The sequence below is a fragment of the Ascaphus truei genome, chromosome 14, assembly GCF_040206685.1.
Source record: "Ascaphus truei isolate aAscTru1 chromosome 14, aAscTru1.hap1, whole genome shotgun sequence".
NCBI classification, from domain to species: domain Eukaryota; kingdom Metazoa; phylum Chordata; class Amphibia; order Anura; family Ascaphidae; genus Ascaphus; species Ascaphus truei.
Genome location: NC_134496.1, coordinates 24553657 through 24578620, shown reverse-complemented (window position 1 = coordinate 24578620; position 24964 = coordinate 24553657). Strand labels below are relative to the sequence as shown.

At 41.5% G+C, this 24964-nt stretch overlaps 1 long non-coding RNA gene across 1 annotated transcript; it reads right to left on the bottom strand.

The window, feature by feature from the left end:
• Positions 1 to 11239: 11239 nt before the first annotated feature.
• LOC142465386 (uncharacterized) lies at positions 11240 to 24514 on the bottom strand. The gene is made up of 3 exons (XR_012787863.1): positions 24394 to 24514; positions 13182 to 13401; positions 11240 to 11334 (listed from the first exon to the last, which is right to left on the bottom strand). It is a non-coding gene; the product is annotated as an uncharacterized LOC142465386 (long non-coding RNA).
• Between the last annotated feature and the right edge of the window lie 450 nt (positions 24515 to 24964).

The following is a 24964-nucleotide window of genomic DNA, read 5'->3' as shown; positions in this document are numbered from 1 at the left end:
GAGATGTGGTAGTCTGCGTTATCACTGCCATTGAATCCTATGGAAACGCTGTGATATTCTTCATTTTACTGCATAATATTCTACCTTTATGTGAGCAGAACACTAGATAAATAAAGCCTGCTCCATTTGTAAACCAGCAAGTATTAATGGATCGGAAATCTTTTGAATGAAATCATTAGGAGAACGAAGATTAGGATTGAGCGGATATTGGAAGAAACAAGACAATCTTATAAGGGAACCTTCCCCTGTTCCTCAGAGGAAAGTTTTTGTTCAGTGTATTCACGTATAGTGTGGATGTGAAAGGTGGACCTTAACAACGAAGACCATTCAAAAGATTCACACAGCGCAAAGAAGTATGGAGAGATGCATGCTGGGTATTACCCAAAGAGACAGGAAAAAGAATACATGGGTTCAAAACCACCAATAAATCACATGGTAACAAGGGAGAAGAAATTAAAATGGCAGTGGGACTGACATATCACAAGAAGAAATAACCATCGTTGGACAGGGATCGTACTCAACTGGATTCCAAGGGATTTCAAACGCCCAAGATGACAACCAAAAGTAAGATGGGTAGAAAAAAAATCAGAAAATCTGTTGGAGAAACATGGTGAAGAGAGGCTTTCAACCACAGTACCTGGGAGATTTTTGGGAAGGCCTTCATCTAGCAGCGGACCAACGAGGACTGAAGATCAGATTTATATATTTATTTAACCTCTACTGGAGTGCCTCCTTTTCCCCCATCATATATATATCGAAGAATAGAATAAATACAATAACTTTACAATAAATATCAAACATCATATAAAATAAGTAGGGTGCAACAACCTTCTCATAGAACTGGCTGAATGTCATTACAGCCATACCGTACTGTCACAGCTGCAAACCTGTTAACAGCTGGGTGTTGGCCAGGTAGTGGTTACTCCCGCCTGGAGGAAGGTAGGACTACTAACACGCCATGTTGAGTGTTGCAAAGGTTTAAAAGGCAGGAATGGAAACGGTCTCTCTCCCTGGTCTGCACACAGACCACATATACATGTCCTTGATGCATAGGGACACCAGAAACCTATATCGACGTACAGTATATAGACTTTCATACACTGGGGAAGCGGCACTTTATGTTGGTGAAACTTTGGCTGAATAAAAGCCTACGTTATTGTTCCCAAAACAAGTCTCCCGTCTAAACCTCTGCACTCAAAGTCTCAACTTCTAGGGGCTTCTTTATCTGCCGAAGTGACTCGTCTGACCATGTTTAATCTCCATTCTGCATTAAGTCAATGGGGAATTTGGGGTGAAACAGCCAGATTGTCTAATTTGGCAGATATAGAATAGCACCCTTATAATCTAAGCACTCCCACCTCCATGTGCATGTTAACCCCTCTTTCCCTGGTCCAACACTTTTTGGGGCACCCCCGACAGCAGGGGTAAGTACCTTAATGTAGTTCAACTCCAGAGACCCCATGCTTTAATTCTATAACTAAAAAAAGAATAAACACAGCAATACATGCAACCTGTAGTGCTACTTGAAATTGTGTCATTTTTCTTTATACAGTAAGTCTTCTTGTATCACAGGCACCAAAATTAGACTGTTTGCTCTTGAGGCTGGGAACCCCTGTGCCTGCAGAATTCTATGTACAAGGCTCAGGCCATTGTCAGCGCTATATACATGGACAAAAAAAAAAGATATGAACTATTTAAAGCAACAACCTTTAGAAAATGAAACAAACCGTAAAGAACTGTTTAAAGAAAAACATATTTTATCATCATCTGTTGATGGTCGTAACCGTATGTTAACTCAGACAAAATAACCTCTATTCCATATGCCGAGAAGCCTCTTTCCCTGTGCTGCAAAAGATTGCAGTACCATTTAAATGGAACTGAACTCTTCTCCAGACCGTCCCTGCATATTGAATAGCTGAGTGATTAACAGCCTATGCAACGCAGATGATAGGATTGTCTTTTATAGGAAACCTGCTCGGAATAATAATATTGATATGATTTGAAAGCATTTTTGCACACCTGTTCACTTCCACTTGAGTAACATCTGAGCTATTAGTGTTTGGACGCCGAAAGCCAATAAAGGCTTAGGATTGACTTGGCTCTAGCACCATAGATGAAAACCAGCCAAGTTTGCAGCAAGCCAGTGAGAATATTCTGGCATCACGTCCTGCCGGTCACTGTGACCTTATACTGTATATAATTTCATGCTTTTTGTTTTATGTGTATAGCAAGGTCTAAAAGCTCAGCATGTATTTGACTTGTGCGGCCAAATCAGATAATCTGGCTTGACTCACTTTTCATACTCTACTAGAAGTTAAAGTGTCAATCCAAGCGGCCTTTGTGTTTTCTCTCTGTCTCTCTCCCTCTCCCTCTCTCTCTCTCTCTCTCTCTCTCTCTCTCTATCTCTCTCACTCTTCCCTCCGGGGACCCCTGCTACTGGAAATACTTACCTCCATAGGGAGTGCTGGTAGTTGCGCCTGCTCTGCTGTGTGGTTCATATAATGGCGGCTCATCAAAGCCCCCACGTTCTGCGAGCCAATCGGAAACCGTAACGTCACCCGGTGCGGCTTCCTATTGGGTCGCGTGACCAGGGGCCTGAAACTCCACCGAGATACCAGCACCCCCTATGGAGGTAAGTATCTCTGGATGCAGGGGGACCCCAGAGCTGACATAAATGGGGTTCAGCTTCGGAAACCACCTGCTTCAATCATATGTAGAAAAAAAACAGGGAAAAGGGCTGCTTGGATTGCTCTTTTAAGTGGCTTAACTTGTTGATCATTTTGTACGCAATAACATCATGCAGAAACATGATTACGTAAAGTCCAATGTTGTTACATTGATAGCATTTTGACTTTTCACTGCATATTCACAGACACTGGATTAATTGTAAGGCAAATCTTGTAGTAATTCTGCCAACTCGTTCCGCCGTACACATGTAATATTCAAATCGTTCTGTGATATTTCTTTGATCACTTGTAATTAATGAATGGGTTTCACAGGCATAGACAATCTGTTGGATCCTCAAATATCATGTTAATGATTAACACTGGATAATTTGTGGCACATATTAGCCCTCTAACTGCCAGGGGTGGCAGTCACATATGGCATAGGTTTTGGATACATTTGCAGTCTAATCATCAATCACAAAATGCAACACGTTCTTAATCAATGGTTATTTCAATAATATTGTGATTGCATATTTTTTTTTAAAGTCCTTAATTATTGTAGCCAGTAAAGTAACCCTAATGATTAAATGACGACAGTGTCAAGTAAAACCCCCCATTAATTAACAGGTTAATAAGCTGAATAATGTAATCAATACACCTTGAGCAATAGCAAAAAAAACCCACTATCAGATCTCCAAATACTATTATTAATAACCGTCATCGCACAAAGTGAATAATCGAATGGACATTAGGCCATATTGCCTAAGCAGTGCTCTGGCGTAAGACATCTCCCAGTGCCGGAAGAAAACGTATTGCCTATCCCCTTCAATGCACATTATGGACATAAAGCAGATATTTTGCCATTTATACATTGGTTCTCTTGAACATATGAATGTCACAAGTCAATCATAGGGTTGTTTAATTTATATTCACAATTATCTGAATATTACATAGACGTTGGAATCTTACATAGACGTTTGGAACGTCATGTTTTTGTTGTTGTTTTCAGCTGTAATTAGGGCCTTTACCATTGCATACAACATCACTGCATCCAAGGCAAATCGGTATTTGTCCCCTTTGACCTTCAATAAATTATCAGTGAGCAACAGAATCTATGGTATTTCTGAATCAGCATGGACCAATAAATGAAGATTAAATATAGTAGGTTATACTACGGTGCTCCTCTGCTGTCTGTCATTGTGACATTTTCAGAGGAGAGAGTTCAATTACCTACCTTGTACTATATATAACTGGCTGAAAGGCATAATCGTTAGTTGATTATCATAGAGTAGCCAGTTAAAGTATTCTAGGGACACTATCTATCTATCTATCTATCTATCTATCTATCTATCTATCTATCTATCTATCTATCTATCTATCTATCTATCTATCTATGATATATGTAATATAAATGAATATATGGTAAATGATAATTCAAGCCCCTACCATATGGGCTAATAATAAAAAAATTATGATGTGACAACCACAAAATAGAGAATATAATGTGTCCTAATAATGTGCATGAATAAAGTATTGCTAGTGTATATAAAAAATAAATATCTATAATGTGTAATTTGTGACCATGTGAATAAACAATATAATCACCAAATTATATATATAACTGAATATTAATTGTATATAGGTAATTGTAGACTTTTGGGATAAACTATAGGTTATATGGAATAGCTATTAAGTAAATAAACAATGAATAAGTCCAAAAAAAACATAAAGAATATTGTCCAAAAGATAAAAATCCCAAGATGGATGGTGACACTATATGCAGGATACTGGCAGCCTTCTGTATGGAACCAACGAAATTCCCAGCAATCTGTACAAAAACGAAAAAAAGAAAGCGCCCAATCCTAGTGCAATATGTCTAAAATAACATTTCATAATCCCCAAAAAAGTTCAATAGTATAAAACTCACAAACAACAAAGAAATAAGAGCGTTTTTTGAGATAATACTCATGCACCAATACTGGAACTCTGCTCCTTTGCTCACCCGCCTCTTGGTGACATCCGATCAAACCCCTCTGAGCCTCCGTCCAGCAGGAACTCAGGGAGCAGCACAGCTGCTGTTAGTGTCCTCCAGGAACAATCCTTGTGTTCATTAGTTCCAGGCAGGGCTGGATATGGCGGGGAGCTCTATAGAGGCAGCTGTCAGCGTCTTAGAGTCCAGTATACCGAGTGGTATGATGTGACACGCTCTTACTAGCAGCACAATGCTCACCCTACGCGTTTCTTCACATTAAGTGATTTCATAAGGGGATCAGGAGCAGAGTTCTAGTATTGGTGCATGAGTATTATCTCATAAAACGCTCTTATTTCTTTGTTGTTTGTGAGTTTTATACTATTGCACTTTTTTTGGGATTATTAAATGTTATTTTAGACATATTGCACTAGGATCGGGCGCTTTCTTTTTTGTATATATATCAAATATATCAGTATATTTATATATGCATCCCTTGGTCAGGCCAAGTTGTGTGCAGAGCAGCTTGGATTTTGATTTCAATCACTGTTGTCATACTTAGGCGCTTGCAAGCAAAAGCAATAAACTTGGCCACTTACCTGAACAACTTCCTACTATCTGTAAAGTCCTGGGAGTCACGCCGTCCTCGGCGTGCTCCCCACTTACCCGTGGTGCCGCCGGGCTCTCCCGCATCTCGTAGTGATCCTCCCTCCAGGAAGCCGATCGCCATATTGTCTAGGCGCGCGCGCACGTCAGCGCTGCCCTTCTAGTGTCAGGCCTGGGCGTGTACTCGGTCACGCGCCCGCAAGTACGGCCACACGGGGGCGCGCCCACATGGAGGAGCACCAGTCTCTTAAAGGCATATCTCCTCTTTACAATGCTTCAATCAAATGTGCTCGTTTGTCTAGTCCCTCCTCCAGGGGTTTCTCGGGACCTATCCCTGCCTCAGCCTGGCCCATTCACAAACCCCCACCTTGCTACTCTGCCATTGGACCCTCGTGCCTATATATACCCTACAGCTTCATTAACTCGTCGGCTGAGCATAGAACCAGTTGTTCTCATCACTCTCTGCCTCCCTAGTCCTGTCTTGTTTTGCAGTCTTCCTCGTGTACCGAACCGGCTTCCTCTACGACTACCTGCACCTCTGGCATCCCGAGCTCGGCATATGGCAACACGACTCTCCGCACCTCTGGCATCCCGAACCCGGCAAAAGGTAAACGATTATGTCCTTCTCTCTAACCCCAGACTTGGCAAACAGCACCCTCTACCATTCGTACCTCTCCTGCCCCGACCCGGACTCCCAGACCACTCTACTCTCAAGACGTGCCCTCGTGGCTGTGGGTGGCGTTATATCCTATCCCACCTCAGCACCGCGGTCCCGTCTCGTTTGTGGTGAGCACGTCCTGACACTATCTCTGTACGTTCTTGCTACTTACAACTTCAATTGTAAGCTCTTCGGAGCAGGGACTCCTTTTCCTAAATGTCACTTTTATGTCTGAAGCGCTTATTCCCGTTATGTGTTATTTGTATTATTTGTTATTTATATGATTGTCACGTGTATTACTCCTGTGAAGTGTTATGTACATTAATAGCGCTATATAAAGATATGCATACATACATGGTACTGTTCCTGTATTTCTGATAAATGTTTGGAAGTATTCTGGTTTCCCCTAGCATTTCAATGGAAAGAAGAGAATGATCTGTATGAATATTAACTTAGAAGGACTTCTTGATGGAAATCCTGTTCTCCAAATATTCTTGCAGTACTTTTCTGCTGAGTGGTTTGCCACCTATCTCAAATTTCATGTTGCTCACTGATTTTGTATTTACTTCCTCACTCAACAGTCATCATTGTGTTTAAATATAATACAACTGGAACAAATGACAGTATGATGATTTCCTGTTTGTAACATGCCAGCCTTGATGCTGTAATTGTACACTTTAACTGTACAGTACATTTCTTTGTTTTTCTCTTCCTTTGCCTGTTTTCCTAAAAAAAAATAAATAAGAATAATCTAAGCATAAACTTTTTTTTTCGTGACCCAAAAGTATAAAAAGCAGGGATAGTAAGTCTGGATACATCTGTATGAACAGGGGGGAGGGTGTGTGTGAAGATATGATATACTGTATGTAGGGTTACCGTTCGTTCGTATTTTTCCAGACACGTTCTGCTTTTTAATTTAAAGACGCTGTCGGGAAGGAATTTTGAAATAACTAAAAACATCCCGGATTTCTGGCCACGCATGTGCGAGCGCCAACTGCGCATGCGCAAATCAAAGCTGATTGCGCATGTGCAAGCGATGAACGCCAACTGCGCATGCGGGATGGGTGTTCCGGCTTGGTGTCCTCTTTTTGTGTGTGGTGAATTATGGTAACCCTAATATATGTACCTTACCAATGAGACCATCATTTTACAATAATTACTGTGTAGTTACATGTTGCCTAGTCGGTCATGTAATAGTGTAGTGATAAAGTGAAAACAGTCACAAACAGATAAAGGGGTTGAACTCTTAATATGTGAACTATATAATATACTTTAAATGAGTGAAAAAACACAAAAATAAATTAAATTCACGTATATACAGTTTCACCCCCTGCTCTGACCCACTGGGAGGGCTAGTCTTCACTCGTCCCCAAAGGTTACAGTAGTAGATACGAAATCCAGGGGGAGCATGGGGAAGAAACAAATCAACCTAAGTGCAGCAGAATGGCAATGGGTTAAATAAGAGGTTTCACAATCTTGGCTCTTTTGAAATGACTACTTACAAGATGTAAGAGTCAAAACAGCGGGGTTGACTAATAGTCAGTGGTGGGTATGTGATGTAATTGTCATCAAGGTGGTTCTGGTACTCAGGAGGATATGGCCCAAAATGCAAGCGAGAACGAACTGGCATAGCGCAGATCAACCAAGATATTAAATGTTTATCTAAGTGAAAAATATACACTCAAAATATAAAAGATAAAAACGGGCATGTCACACTTAATAAGTGTATCGGAGGGTATCAGCAGCCAGCTGGCTCACCATCCCGCAACTCGCGGAACTCGTCTGTCTCTGCCTCTGCTCCACTGTGTCGTCGCACGGCTCGGCGTCTGACGTCAGATCCGGTTTTGTCGGTTTGGTGGGGGCTGGCCTTCAATGACTCCTCTCCAGACAGCTCCGCAACAGAAGACTCCCACTCAACGCGTTTCGCTACGTGGATCATGTCGGCTTCGTCAGGAGTGTGGAGTCATAAGGTTACAATTGTGCAATATATAGCTTGGTTGCTAATTAATTATGTAGAACATCTGTTCTTTTAAAGCGCTACTGGGGTTAATAGTGTTATCTTGATGTTAACTAGAGTGAGAGAATACATAATTCATTGGAGAAGAGGTGCATGTATTCTCTCTCTAGTTAACATCAAGATAACACTGTTAACCCTGTAGCGCTTTAAAAGAACAGATGTTCTACATAATTAATTAGCAACCAAGCTATATATTGCACAATTGTAACCTTATGACTCCTTACTCCTGACGAAGCCGACATGATCCACGTAGCGAAACGCGTTGAGTGGGAGTCTTCTGTTGCGGAGCTGTCTGGAGAGGAGTCATTGAAGGCCAGCCCCCACCAAACCGACAAAACCGGATCTGACGTCAGACGCCGAGCCGTGCGATGATGCAGTGGAGCAGAGGCAGAGACAGACGAGTTCCGAGAGTTGCGGGATGGTGAGCCAGCTGGCTGCTGATACCCTCCGATACACTTATTAAGTGTGACATGCCCGTTTTTATCTTTTATATTGTGAGTGTATATTTTTCACTTAGATAAACATTTTATATCTTGGTTGATCTGTGCTATGCCAGTTTGTTCTCTCTCTTGCATTTTGGGCCATATCCTCCTGAGTACAAGAACCACCTTGATGACAATTACATCACATACCCACCACTGACTATTAGTCAACCCTGCTGTTTTGACTCTTACATCTTGTAAGTAGTCATTTCAAAAGAGCCAAGATTGTGAAACCTCTTATTTAACCCATTGCGATTCTGCTGCACTTAGATTGATTTGTTTCTTCCCCATGCTCCCCCTGGATTTCGTGTCTACTAGTCGATCATGTAAAACATAGCTTGGAGAATCCATGTTTACATGGCTTCCTGTTTGTCAATGTCATGGTATTTTTCGGAAGTTGATGGTATTAGGCTTGTCACTCCGTGTGCTGACTCCATGCCATGAGTAAGGATAGTCAACATTACTCCCCCAACTGTCCACGTGTTGGGAGAAGGCAAACTCTTCCACTGCCAGAGATTGGATGCAGAATTAAGAGATAATTTGATAAATAAACTCATTTATTCAGAAAAACAGCACATTTCGCTGAGCTAACAGACATTTGCAACTAGTTCACACGCACACGCACACGCACACGCACACGCACACACACACACACACTGTGTAGGCATAAGCTCATACGGGTTCATGTTAAAATGGATGAGAAGTAAAGAGTGACACTATGTTCTTATTTGCAAGTTATTATCCAGAATCCCTTGCAGCAGTGGAAGCACTGGTTGCTAATAGATAATGGGAAAGGCAGGGCTGCAGACCTGTCTGAGATGCGAATGTACAACAAGTGGTATTTTTATTTACTGTACAAAGAAATAAATGAAATTAGTTACATAGAGAATTTGTTTTTTCTATGTACAGTACTATGAGAAAGATAACAAATCTTCAGATCAGTGGGAGGCACATTGTTTTAACCGACTGGGCAATAACATGAAACAAATGTGCACTAAAATCATATCAGGTAAATTAGGTATTTTGGTTAAAGTCTTGTAGGAATTCCTAGAGGATGCATTACGCTGTAAAGCAAATGCCCTTTCTTCAAAATCTTGGCAGAAAATAATACTCTCTGGAGAAATAATACTGCATTTTCTTTAAATCAATTAACTTAATGTCTAAAACTATACACCCAGCATCCTCAATTGCTGCAATTGATCAAAAAAGTGTCCCACGGCCATTATAGAAGTACCCCAAGAAGAGTAGCAGCAATATCCACAACCTTGAGCTGTACATTCAGAGTACGGAAGGTTGGAACGGTGGCACCATTGATCTGCATGGTTATATTACGTTATTCTGATGTGTTACCTTTAATTATAGGCTAAAGCTGTAAAACTCCGGGCATTATTGAAATCCCTGCTCTCTGATTGGTTAGAATTCCGGGCATTATTCATTCAGTAATGCCCAGCATTTTTGGAAACCTGCCAATTCACCTTTCGGAGATGCAGGGGGAGCACACTGAGAATTTAATATAATAAAACTGCCAAATGTAAAACTGCTAACTGAAAATACCTCTCCCGGTCCAAGCTCAGCTGCATCTCTGTTCCTCTCCTCTCACACAGCACAGCAGCATATGCAGGCTCTCTCACACCCTCTCTCTTCTCCCCTCCTCCACCTCTATCTCCCCCCTCTCTCTATCTCCCCCTCTCTCTCTTCTCCCCCCTCTCCTCTCTCTTTTCTCCCCCGCTCTCCTCTCCCTTTTCTCCTCCCTCATCTCTCTTTCCTCTCACCCCCTCACCTTTCTCTCCCCCCCCACCCCCTCACCTCTCTCTCCCCCCCACCCCCTCACCTCACTCTTCCCCCCCACACCCTCACCTCGCTCCCCACCCCCTCCCCTTGCTCTTTCCCCCACCCCTCACCACTCTCCCCCTCACCTCTCTCCCACCTTCATCTCTCTCCCACCCTCACCTCTCTCCCACCCTCAACTCTCTCCCCCCTCACCTCTCTCTACCCTCACCTCACCTCTCCCCCCTCACCTCTCCCCCCCCTTACCTCTCTCTTTTCTCCCCTCCTCCACATCTCTCTCCCCCTCACCTTTCTCTCTCCTCATCACCTCCCTCTTTTCTCCCCCCCTCACCTCCCTCTTTTCTCCCCCCCTCACCTCCCTCTTTTCTCCCCCTCACCTCCCTCTTTTCTCTCCCCTCACCTCTCTCTTTTCTCCCCTCCTCCACCTCTCTCCCCCCTCTCAATCCCCCCTCACCTATCACTTCTCCCCAACCCTCACCTCTCTCTCCTCCTCCCCCCTCACCTCACCTCACCCTCCTCCCCCCTCTCTCCTCTCACCCCCTCACCTCTCTCTCTTCTCCCCCCGCTCACCTCTCTCTCTTCTCCCACCGCTCACCTATTTCTTTTCTCCCCCCCCCTTCACTTCTCTCATTTGCTACTTTACTTCAGGTGCATAAGTGTAGTTCCAATTGATATATCTATACAAAAGTGTCTATTATTTTATGAAAAAAAAGCAAACATTTAACCCATAATAGTAATGATCCCCTCAGAACAGGGCATTACTGGCCAATAATGCCCTGGCTGGAAGAGTTGAAGGCCCGAGGCGAATGTACTCACAAGTGGTATTTTTATTTAATGTATATGGGGGAATAATAAAGACTGTTACATCTGTACAATGTACAGAGCTTGTGAAACCTCAGGGGGCTCTTCTTCATGTGCACTGTCCCATTACTATATTTTCAACAGAAGCATTTGGATCTACCATCGCCCCCATGTTGAGTCTTCCCTGGTATGATGAAGTGACTCCACAGCATATTGAAAATGTGCCCATGAATAGCACACACTTACCTGCTCTAATTTTCCCTTGAATCTCTCTGTTTTTAGAAAGTCAAAATCATAGGTGTGTCCAGAAGAAAACGTCCAACATCATTAGCCGCTTCCATCCCTCGCTGTAAATAAAATATTCCGTTATTTATGGCAAGATGATCCACAATAATGCAACACACACTTTGGTCCTTAACTTGTGTATCCCCAGGTGCACATGATCATATATTATTTCTGAACTTTGTCGTGAGAGAATTAGATTCAGTTGAAATGTACACTTTATGACCAGGATGTGGGTTTAGTCGATGTGAATCTCGGACATCAGGTAAGCAGATTCATGCAAGTGGTTTGCCAATATTTTGTAGCAATCCATAGGTTGTAGATGCAAACAATGTTTCCATTTAGTTTAAACCCTATATTAAGTTGCTATGCAGCTAAGCATCAGTTTAAAGTTATTTATAGTTACATTTTTTTTACCCTGTCTGCATTTGCTTTCCATCAAGGAGATGGTTATAAGTGAAAGATAGATGGTTAACCAAAGCACATATTATAATATGACACATTCCTTTCTGTATTTGGGCTCTGCCTTCAATAGTCTGAATTAATAGTCTGTGGCAAATGTAAGACTTTGGCTAAAATGTCCCATCTGATGCAGGTGCAAGCAAACATCATTTTTTGGCCCACTGTTTGTCTACACTTTCTCACCGTATATGCCACGTAATCGACGAGCTGTCATTCTGCATCTGCCAAATTGTGTTTCTACAAATTGCAATCATTCTGCTCCCTCGGCTTCACGGATTTACTGTACATGTCACCCACATGATACGCAGCCTGACTTCCTATCAATATACACCATAGGAAAGCTGCCCTCCCAGACATACTCCCTGCATGTTGTCAAGCTCTCAAGACTAAAGAGTGTGTTGAGTTTGGTAAGGTTGTATTCCTTTTGTTTCATCGGAGCTTGGAATGGTAGTTCCAAATCTGCCCCCAAAAATCACCCATCTCTACCTAAAACTGTATGTTTTTGAATTATGTGATGGGCTTAAACATTAGAAGTGGGTAGGGGGGCCAGTAACGTCCAATTTTCAGGTGGTTGGACATGCTACTGTATTCTTAGCATAGAGTTTTATCGCACCATGTTTTTTTAGGGTACAGTAGGACAGGGGTGCTAAACTCCAGCCCTCAAACTCCCCCCCCCCCCCCAGACATGTCAGGTTTTCAGTATATCCCAGCTTCAGCACAGGTGGCTCAATGCATCCCAGCTCCAGCATAGGTGGCTCAATCAATCCCTGCTTCAACACAGGTAACTCAATCAGACCCTGCTTGAGCACAGATGACTCAATCAGAGGCTCAGTCTTTGAGCCTCTGATTGAGTTACCTGTGCTGAAGCTGGAATATCCCAAGAACCTGACCTGTTGGGGGGGGGGGGGGCTTGAGAAATAGAGTTGAGCACCCCTGCAGTAGGAAACTTTGACATTCGGATCTCTTTACACTGTGCAGTTCTGTGCAGCAGTATATAACTTTCAATAAAAACAGTGTTTTGATTTCATCCCACAATGCATTAGGAAATACCCAAATAATTCACGTATGTTAATTTGCTGTAAACCAATTACCCGATCTGTGTAAAACCTGATCACGAAACCTTTCAAAAGAGCCATACTGTATCTGCCTTTATTTGTGTCATTTCACACAGCTTCTTTCTCCATATCTGGCTTTTGGTTGTCTGTATGACATTTGGAGTATGGTAGAAATGCATTCAGTTTCTAGGTATGTACTGCTACTGGCATGAATTGAAGTTAAACACCGTTGTGAGATACATGGGGGGACTTCCATAAAATTAAATAAACGTAGACTTTTATTAGAAGAGAAAAGGCTAATGCTGTTTAATGAAGTGTAAAGTCTTACACTGCATCTGTTTTATCTGTCATGTTCTTCTGTGGTAAATAATATGAGATACAAATGTTTCTATTACCATCGTCTAGTTTATGCTCAGTGAATCTGCCTTTAGGGAGTCTTAAGTGAAATAAACAGCAGCTCTGATAACACTGGCATCTTGGCACCTTGATGGGTTTTTTTCAGCATTGATGCGTTTTTTTCAGCAGTGGCTTTGAGTTACTTGTTTGGTTACTTTTTTGAGTCTGGCGGCTCAGTTTGGCACCGATGTCCCAGAAATAAGCCAAAGAAACTAAAAGCTGAAAAACAAGATATTAAAAATGAATGAGTTGTCATAAAAAATAAAATAAATTAATATATATATATATATATATATATATATATATAAATATATAAAAAACATTTTTTAAAGCCATTTGGTTGATATGACTGCCTTCTGATTTCTGGATATGAACGTGAAATGTTGCAGGCTCCCTCAGCAATGAAAGGGTTAATACAGATTCACTTATTCACAGAATGATTCCTGCACTTGTCCTACCATGTCACACATGTGCTGCAATGTTGCTATTGTTAGGACACTACAGATATTAGGTGTACATTAAGTCAGAGGTTCCGAACTCCAGTCCTCTAGGACCACTAACAGGCCAGGTTTTAAGAGTATCCATGCTGATGCCCAGGTATCTCACTCAAAATGATTGATCTACCTGTGCTAATGTGAGGAGACCAGGGAGATCTTCAGAGCTGAAAATAAGGCAGTTCCGGGGGACCCTCCCTCCCCTCGCCCCCGTCCCCCTCCACAATTTCCATCTGATAAAAAAAAAGAGGAGTAGGGAAGATTTAAGAACATGAGAGAGTTGGGGTTTTTTTGCCATTGGATTTATGATCATACAGTATGATCGGTATTTTGTGAGAGAATGTTGCAAATGCAATCATGAAATAATCTGATTTTAAAATGTTAATAAGATATCATTACTGTCAAAAGAGCAGAGGACGTGGTTTAGTAAGGCTACAAGAAATAGAAAGAGGATACAGTAAATGCATACTAGAGCTCTATCTACATATGCAGCGGCCATTATTCGATCATTTCTCGGCGCAGTTTTCATAAAGTCTGCTGTATTCCACGTGGCATTCACTCGTTAATCTTCCGTGAAGACAGTCAATCACACGCATGTTAACCGTTGTTGATTTTCCGTGATTAGTGTGATTTGTTTGGGTGCAGTTCTGCATGTTTCCGCCAGATGGCTACAGTGAATCCCTTTGCACAGGGCAACCAGTGAGTTATGTGTAGTCAATTTGCAGGTGTTTAAAAACTAGATAAAAAGAGTGACAACAGTCATCCATTGTAAATTGACCTTGCTCGCTGAAGACGTTATCAAATGTAGGAGTTTCATAATTAAAATCTCCACAGTATACACAATGCTTGTCCCGTTATTCTACATTGCTATCCTTGCACTTGGTAAAGGGACATCATGTCAAGTCAAGTCATGTCAAGTCCTTATACCAAACCACAAAGTAGTTAAGCATTTCTCATATTTTCTGCAATTAATGCTGGAACAGATAAGAAGGCGACTTTAGCAGAGATTTACAACTATATAATTGAAAAATATGAATTCTTCAAATTTTCACCGAACCAAAGTGGCTGGAAGCATTCGATAAGGCAAACATTAACTAATGATTATTGCTTTTTTTGTGCAGCCCCTCCTCTGGGAGATACCTGTACAAGAGGATATTGCGCTGTGCTCCCAGCTTTTGCATAGGTTGGGTTTCATCCATTTATGATTTGTACTGTACCTGTACATACTTCCCGACCCTGCAGTGTACAGGTACCCAAACCAGCTTCCCAATACTATTGCAATAACGGGCCGACCGTGGCTGAAAACCTGATGAGCATCAATCCTTGCTACCTGGCCCCTACTGATTACCGGCTTCAGCAGGCCCCTGTCAACTATAATGCTGATTACATGAGTGACCCTGGCTGTTACGCACAATGCTGTACACCCCTGACATTGGGTCATCTCCACCCGGTTGGCAATGTATATAATGAAGATAAAGATAATGCAGACTACATGAGTGACCCCAGCTTGTACGCACAATACACCTCTGACATTGGCTCATCTCCACCCTTTGGCAAAGTTTATAATGAAGGTAAATATAATGTACTATACAGTATTAACTTTAATTCCCCTGGGGGGATGCTAGATTTTTTGGGGGGTGTGTTGCAGTTATAGAGGTCCCGCACTCTCCCCCCAGGCTTTTAAATTAAATGCTGGGGGATCGCACGAAGCCTCCATATTACACTAACAGTACCTTTCCTTCCAGTAACGTGTCATCATGGTAACCCAGCGACAAATTACCATGGCAATGTGATGTTACATGATCCTGCGTGTCATTTGGCGCTGGGGCCGAGCAGGGGGAGTGGCACGAGGTGCAGAGAAGAGCAGCCTGGTATAGTGTACTTTATCCCAGCCATAGCCCGTCAATGCTTGTATACATGCGCACTAGAGCGTGACTTGACGCATGCGCACTACTGGAATTTATAGCATAATTTTTTTCCAGAAAAGAAACTGTGAAATCGAGCGTCCTAAGATAAGGATGAAGTTTGATGGAACTCTAAAATTGCTTTTTTAAAATGTTGTCTTTTTTTACTTTTATACAGTCAGTATTACCAGCTTCACGCTTTTACAAATTTGCCACGCTACAGTATTATTTTGGACAACACACTATGCACTGTGATTCAAGTACATCATAACTTGTAATACAATTTCACACAGAGATATATTACAAGAATATTTGATCAATTTTTACACGGTCAACCCAGAATTACACAAAGATTAAACAATTTATGGAGTTGCACCCTCCCCCACACCTCCCTCAGTAAACTGAGCAAAAGGCATTCGGCTCCTTATCAACACCTCCACTCCCCAAGCCATGGGACCTTTAACAAGAAAGTAACATTATGTTTGAGCTGTTTGTTCTTGGCCGAGAATTTACTTTGCCTTGTTTCACGTGCATGCGCATGCCTGAGAAGTCCTGCATACTAAATGGTCTACAATAACTTCACTGCCAAAGTGAAATTCAAGTCCAAAAAAAAGTCATAATTTTTTTTCTCAATCAGGCCATAATAAATTACATACAGTACAGTACCGTATACAGTATATCAATCTTGAAATGAAGTTGCTTTTAGTGCTTAAATAGTACTAAAAAAATAAATAAACTACTGATGTACTGTAGTTTAAATATAGTATATCTAAATACAGTTAATCTTTGACAAACAGTACACTATAACAACCTTTAAAATCCAGTAAATACTGTTATATAAAGATCTAAATGCATTTAAATATATAAAAATGTCTCATTGAGATACTGTACATTATACTACAGTATATAACTACAGTATACTGTAGCACGTAAACGTTGTTTTTACTATATACTGTACAGTACTTTACTGTAGATATACAAAGAGCAGTTCTACTGTACAACAGATACAATTGACAATTTGACATACACGCAGCACAGAAATGTGATGACACACATATGCGTTTCAACAAGGTTCCAATTTCACATACACGCATGGGCAGACATGTGATGACATGCATATGCGTTTCAACAAGGTTCCAATTTCACATACACGCATGGGCAGAAATGGGATGACGCATATGCGTTTCAACAAAGTTGCAATTTAACATAAATGCATGTGTGGATTATATATTTTACATTTGGAAGGAGAGCAAAGTTGTATTTTTGTATTATTCGTTTTTCGTTTTAACTTTATTATCCTGTGCAAATAAAACACTTAATTCGTTAAAAATACTTTTTGTTGTGTGTTCATATTTTAAATCTTCTACAGTTCGAGAATTTTTGTATGGCTAAAAGCTATGGAGCCTCAGAAAGAACTTCTTTCCCATGTTCTATGAACTCATATTTTTAATCTTCAAATTACAATTACACACACACTTGAAGTATTGTATGGGAATAAAAGACAGGTTGAATTGCAATTAGATTTTTTAAGACAACTTGCGATCGCCCACTTGAGTTTTTCGACGGCATTGCAGACAACGCTAAAATGCAATTTTCTGCACTCGATCAAAACACTAGTAAACTCGCATCTTAACAAGGGCAAATTGCAAGAAATCTTGAACCAACACGGGATGTGCAAAGGAATACAACCCGTGAAATTATCGAATAACGGACGCTGCATCTGTACATACAGTACAATGCATGTAAAAAAAGGTACGTTTGAATCCTTTTTGCCAGTTTCCAACACTGTAGAATGCATTGGGAAACGGCTCATTGACTGGGAATTTGTTTGAGGTTGTCCTCGTTTGGAGTTGTGATTGACATTGGGAGTAGTGATCGTTATTTCGAGTTCCTAGAAGTTGTCAGTCTTTATACTGTACAGTAGGTTGGTAAACTCTTCACTCGACCAAAATTTCAAATAATAATCCACACTGCTGAGATCCTTTTCTGTCATAAGAACTCATGCACAAGAACATTTGTGAATTGTTTTCATGTCTGTCCATGAAAGAAGTATCACAGCGTACAAAGCCTCCAATAAGTGAACACATGATTGATTAAGAGTATCAAAGGTGCCCAAGATATCCTTTAAAAACGCAGCATTCATTTAATTTGTTTGATATATTGTTGCACATTTTTAAGAAGTTGGCAGGGATCTGAGAATGGCATTTCAAATCACTTTAGTTAAGTAGGATCTATGAAACGATCGCAAGACATTTTTCTGTTCCTAAGCATGCGGAATATCATATAACATCCTACATTTTACAGACCTGTAACAATTAATGGTCCATAAGGTGCCTTATGGTTTAGCACCGCATATAATATATAGCTCATAATCTTTCATATATTATTTAGTTGTAATGACTGCACAATATATATTTACCATTTCAAAACATGCCAACTTACAATACACAATGGTCCCATGTTAACTAAAGTGAAATAATCGTAACATCAGTTAGTATATATACTGTGGCAGGACGGCCTCGCGGCGGGGTCAGTAAGACGCTAGACACGATGGGAAACTTTAAACTGTAGGGGTTTATGAGCCACAACCAAATAAAGTATGGGTGCACTGTCCCTTTAAGAAACCACTTTGTTGAAAATAAAGCCTATTCCCGTTAGGGAAACTAACTCACTTCTTGAGCCCTTACTAACAGGGCAGCCAGCTAATCTGGTTCTGCCCAAAACATATGCTACACAAAGGATAACCAATAAGTATAATAATGAAGTCTTATCTATGTTGCAGCTCCAGTAGCAAACAGGAACACGGTTCCCCGCTCACTACTTTGGTAGGGAATACCCCAAATCAAGATGTTGATCAGACACACTTTCCACCCCGGAACCAGATAAGACCCTCGCTGACCTAGAGGTCAGTCCTGGGAGTTTTAAGAAGGCCCAGTGGGAGGACCCCACATTAGCGGTAGCAAGGGGAAATATACGGGACCAGAATAGTACTCCAGGCCAACCAGATAGGTCACTTGCTTACCCCTACTTCGAGGTAGAGAACGACCTAGTATATCGGGTTGATAAAAGGAAATCAGTTACAACTAAACAATTGTTGGTACCACGGACATTCCGTAACGTAGTATTACACCTCGCACATAGTCATCCATTGGGGGGACACCTTGGGGTGGAAAAGACAAAAGAAAAGGTTCTTCGAAGCTTCTATTGGCCTGGGGTTCTGGCAGAAATTACAAATTATTGCTCCTCATGCCCAGAATGTCAGATCACCGCCCCGTTCAAAGCATACCGCAGCCCATTGGTACCCCTTCCCATAATAGAGGTACCATTTGACCGGATTGCTATGGATCTAGTAGGTCCCCTAATAAAGTCTGCTAGGGGACATCAGCATATATTGGTAATATTAGATTATGCCACCCGATATCCGGAGGCAGTTCCCCTACGTAGCACCTCTGCTAAAAACATAGCAAAAGAGTTAGTAGTTCTGTTTTCCCGGGTCGGAATTCCTAAAGAGATTTTATCTGACCAGGGAACACCACTTATGTCCCAAGTAACAAAAGAGCTATGTAAACTCCTAAAAATCAAGAATCTCAGAACCTCAGTCTATCATCCACAAACAGATGGATAAGTGGAAAGGTTCAATAAAACCTTAAAGAGCATGTTACGGCGGTCGATAAAGATGGGAAAAACTGGGATTGTTTGTTACCGTACCTGTTATTTGCCATTAGGGAAGTTCCCCAATCATCCACAGGTTTCTCCCCGTTTGAACTATTGTATGGCCGACACCCAAGGAGCTTACTGGATATAGCCAAAGAGACTTGGGAACACGAGGTTACCCCTTACAGAAGTGTAATAGAGCATGTTGCCCAGATGCAGGACCGCATTGCTGCAGTCCTACCCATAGTGAGGGAACACATGGAAAAAGCTCAAGAGGCCCAGAGGAATACGTATAATAAGGGTGCTAGGGTCAGAATATTTTTTCCAGGTGATAGGGTACTAGTTCTGGTTCCCACCGTGGAGAGTAAATTCCTTTCATAACAGGCATGGGCCATATGAGGTCTTGGAAAGAGTGGGTGAAGTAAATTATAAGGTAAGACAGCCAGGTAGGAGGAAACCTGAGCAAATTTACCATATAAACCTACTCAAGCCCTGGAAAGATAGAGAAGTCTTGTTAACCCTAGTACCCCCAGGTCCGTCAGAGAATCAAGAAACTGACCCTGAGGTTAGCATAGCTGAAACCCTGTCCGTTCATCAGAAACGAGAGGTTCAGAATTTAGTGAGAAGAAACAAAGAAATCTTCTCTACATAGCCAGGTAGAACTAGCGTAATTGAACATGACCTAGTCTCTGAACCGGGGGTCCGAATTAACCTTAAACCGTACCGAATCCCAGAGGCCAAAAGAAAGGCTATAAGTTTAGAGGTTAAAAAAATGCTAAAACTAGGCGTAATTGAGGAATCCCAAAGTGGGTGGAACAGCCCTATAGTCTTAGTCCCAAAGCCAGATGGTACAACAAGGTTTTGTAATGACTACCGGAAACTAAACGCGGTGTCAAAATTTGATACTTATCCTATGCCCAGGGTAGATGAACTTGTAGAGAGACTGGGCAAAGCCCGATATCTCACAACCCTAGACCTAACAAAAGAGTACTGGCAAGTTCCCCTCACAGAAAGGGCAAAAGAAAAGACAGCCTTCTCAACCCCAGACGGCCTCTTTCAGTATAAGGTGCTGCCTTTTGGCTTACATGGAGCTCCCGCCACATTCCAAAGAATGATGGATAAAATTTTAAAACCACATGCTCGGTATGCTGCCGCCTACCTGGATGATGTGGTAATCCATAGTGAAGATTGGCAATCCCACCTTCCAAAGGTCCAAGCTGTGCTCGACGCAGTTCGGTCTGCTGGACTAACTGCTAACCCCGCTAAATGCACTATTGGTCTGGAGGAGGCCAAGTATCTGGGGTATTCTATTGGCAGAGGTTTACTCAAACCCCAAACACTCAAAGTGGAGGCGATACAAAATTGGCCAAGGCCAGTTATAAAAAAACAAGTAAGGACCTTTTTGGGGTTAATTGGGTACTATAGAAGGTTTATTCCCAATTTTGCAACTAAGGCAACCCCACTAACCGACCTCACAAAAGCAAGAGGACTGCTAATGGTAAAGTGGTCCCCCGAAACCGAACAGGCCTTTAGAAGCCCGAAAGAAGCTCTCTGTGCCCAACCAGTGTTGGTCACACCTGACTTCTCCAAAGTGTTCGTAGTCCAAACCGACGCATCTGAGGTAGGGCTGGGGGCAGTACTCTCCCAGGAGTCTCAAGGTGAGGAGCACCCCATCCTTTATTTAAGTAGGAAACTAAATCCCCAGGAGAAAAATTACTCCATAGTAGAGAAAGAGTGTCTCGCAATAAAGTGGGCTGTAGAGACGCTCAAATACTACCTGTTGGGGAGAAAATTCCGGTTGGTCACAGATCATGAACCCCTTACCTGGATGTGTCAAAACAGGGAAAAGAATGCTAGAGTGACCAGGTGGTTCCTAAGCCTACAACCCTTTTAATTTTCTGTGGAACACAGGTCAGGGCACAAACATGGCAATGCTGACGGGTTGTCAAGGATGCACTCCCTAATATCCATGGTGGCTCATCCCTCGAGGTCTTAGCTGGGGGGGAGGATATGTCACAGAAACCAGGGGATGGTAATAAATTCCATATATAGGGATCCCAGGATACTGAACAGTTTCTATCCTGTTTGGCCTGGGAGTGCAGCCTTATAATACATGCACTCCATCCCACAGTTTGGCAAGCACTGGAACTGAGGGATGAGAGATCCAGACCAGAGTTTGTCTGCTGCCTGATTTCTGTCACCTGTCAGGCTAATTAGAAATCAGGTATGTAAGACTGATTTCCTGTTTGCTCTCCCCCTTTCCCAAAGAGCCTGGAGGCTGGAAGGCTGCTGAACTACAAAGGGGAGAAGCCTCTTCCCCAAACAGGTTCAATCATTCTGTTCATTTGTCTAAGACTGCAAAAGTACCTTGTTTTGTTGTTGGAAGTGGAAAAGCCACTTCCAACCCTGAGTCAGGGATATCTAAGTTAAGTTATCGCTCAGTTGAGCAGCTTTTGTTTTTGATCTGTTTCTGTTGTATGCACTGTGGCAGTCTCAGTGCCTGGGACTGAATAAACCAGGCATAGCCTGTTTAAAGGAATAGTACGTGACGCCTCATCCTTTAACCTACCCTAAAATACTGTGTTCTAACAGTCCCGGACAAACGACGGAGCCCCGGAGTAAGCTGTTTGTCACAATACATATATATTAGGACAGGAGTCAGGGCACATAATAACAGTATTAATACAAAAGATTGGAGCGGGTGCTACTGCTAACATACTAAGCTGTACTATGTAGAAAGGTTAAAAAGCAGGCACACCAAATGGTACAATAACGGTATCCTTACTACCTCACCATTCCGGCTTCCCACAGAGCTTTGAAAAAAGGCTCCATTGGGAAGTCGAAACGTTGAACTAGTAAAGACACAGTTATTGTACCATTCGGTGTGCCTGCTTTTTTTTACACACACAATATATATATATATATACATTATATTGTGACCGAGTCACTGTCCTTATGGACTAGAGAGCTAACGGAGTGGATAGGTTCCAGGGTACAGGAGGTTAAATTCCTCTATGGGAGCTTGCTGCACCTGGTATTAATTAAGACAGCACTCCTAAGTGAATGTTTAAAAATTCAAGAAGTATCCTGCACAAGAGAAACTGTTTTTCCCCAGCAAGGGGGAGGTTGATTTTCTCCAAGCCAGGAAGGACACTGGCTGTACTGGTTCCCTATCCCAGCAGGAAGCATGGCTGCTGGGACCAGCTGGGACCCACACCCAGGATAAAGATTTCCACGGGCTGGACACAGCCTGCTCCCCGGCACCAGCATTCCTGTTTGGTGTTGGGGCTACACAGAGACCCTGGGATAGGAATCCCCTACAATATAGATAAACAATCAATAAGACTCTGCAATGTTAAAAGACTGTTTAGTTGCATAGGATAGTATATGGTTTGGGCTGGGAAATAGTTTAGCTGGCCAGCGCCATTAGAAAGGGCCACAGCAAAGTTTAGTTGGTTTCCCTATAGGGAATAGGTTTTTATTTTATGATTTTGTTTTCCAAAAGGCACATTGTACCTATGGTTTAAGTGGCTTGTGGAACAATAAACCGCTGAAGGTTGAGGGCTGAGTGCCTCTTGTGTGTGTATCCACGTGTTTGTCCCTTCCTACAAATGAAACCCTAGAAGACTGTGTCCCGAAGAGCCTTGGCAAACGGCAGCGCTACACAAAGGGAGCCGCTTGCCAATATATATATATATATATATATATATATATATTACATACTAATTGATGTTTACAACTTCCAGGTTTGTACAACAACTGGTTTCACAACCTATAGAGCCAGTTGGGCTACTAGAACTGTGCACTGAATGCATTTTCTGGGGCAATATAATGATTGCAATAATGTGTTAATTTCATACTAGACTAAATGCAATTGCATATTTATCAAATTATCTTGTGAAGTCATGCCCAGTCAGCCTGGTGAGAATATTTTGTAGCAGTACACAAGAAAACATATGTTTTCTTTAGCTTTGTTGGCATTTTTCCTAACTCCAACAATTGAATATCATTCTCCAATACAATTTCTTAAGATGTCCATCTTTGCAGTCTAATAATAATAAAAAAAAAAGCATTTCAGTCTCCTACGGTAATAATGTTTAGAAAATGTGACAAAGGAAGTTGTCTGTAATCTCTGTAATGCTCGTTAATATTTAGTTGATCCAATAATTCACGTTGGATAGTATAATTTCAGCTACTATGTGTCTTTCCTTTGCCTGTTAAACATTTCTGTAAAATGGAGCAATGTTTGTTTAAACCTACAGTATGTAAAGCAAAATTTGTTTTCCTGTTGGAATAAGCACATAATATATAATACTAACAGATGAGAAGTTCCACAGAAAAGCATTTCCAGACATGAAGAACTGAATTGCCTAACTCTCCAAGTAGTCCGTGTAACTTTTAGCTTGATAGATGTTGATGCAGACACTGATAACAGTAAGTCATGGAACTTAAGAACCATATGGCTCTTATTAATCATGTTAAGAATTTGAATTAAGAAGAACAAAGGTGCCCCCTTTAATTTGTAACCCATGACAAAAATCAACATTGTTCTTACTTAGGCTTATGTTACTTTGTAATAGTACTTGCTAATCCCAGTAACGTTTTAGAGTGGCTAATCAGGCCAGTATACTTGGGAAGAAAAAGTTCTGCTAAATTCTAGTAGCCAAACTGGAGAAGTACAGATTTACTGTGCTTTTTCCCCGAGTGTGTTCTTGTTGTGTTAGGAGGCAGCCGTCTTCAGCTAAGATGCAGGTCTAAGGACTTTAGCATTCAGGAGAGTATAAAATTGCCCTTGGTACATTGCAGTTCAAGTTCTTTTGCATGTTGTTTTTCTTTTCATTAAAGTCTGGGTTTTCTGACTGAGGACTGAGCGTCAATCTTCCAAATATATCACTTCTCAAGCTGTTTTATGACAGTGTCACAGCTTTTGCTCATGCCTCTGATGTAGTTCTAACAAAAGATCTTAATGTGTTACTCTCCAACCTCCCACCATTTCTTTTTTGTAGAAACGCCAGCCTTTTGGTTCCTCTTTACCCACCAAAAGTCTTTGACCGCTTCTGTGAAGCATAAGTCCTCTAATAATGCAGCATTGATATGGCAATAGGCAATAGCTGACTTTAGTTGATTAAATGTCACAGATCCACTTAGAAGATTGTTACCTGAAAGAATAGCAGCCTGATGTTAAAGGACTTTACATTTTCTGGACAGTCTATCACGATGGAGTGAGATGTTCCTCCATCGCTCACTCTGGTAAATGTGAAGGAGGAATCTCGGGTGTTAAAGGTGCTAGATGTCCAGAAGTAAAAATAATCAACAAGTTATTTAATGATCTTAAATGTAATTGGATAGGTCTCCTATCACACTCTTGTCATATCACCCATAATACAAGTAACGTCTCCACCCAGTAATTGACACTCGTTCTTTCCAATGTTGGGATAAGTGTATACTTATACAGTAGGTTTGGAAAACTGTCTTGATGGCGAACTTTTATATATCATGTAAGTTACCTGGTATGACTACTTTTGTTTGTTGAGCACTTGATGCTAGATGGTGGGTGAAAACATAATAACCCCACATGATGTCTCATTCAGATGGTTCAAGAAAATTATATCTTCCCATTCTAAAAGCCAGTGTTCTCCAATTTAAATGCGTGGTGTGTGTTTCTGAAGAAAACAGCATAACCACCATTTCTTAGGAAAATTGTTGAAACCTTCTATAATGTTTGGCACC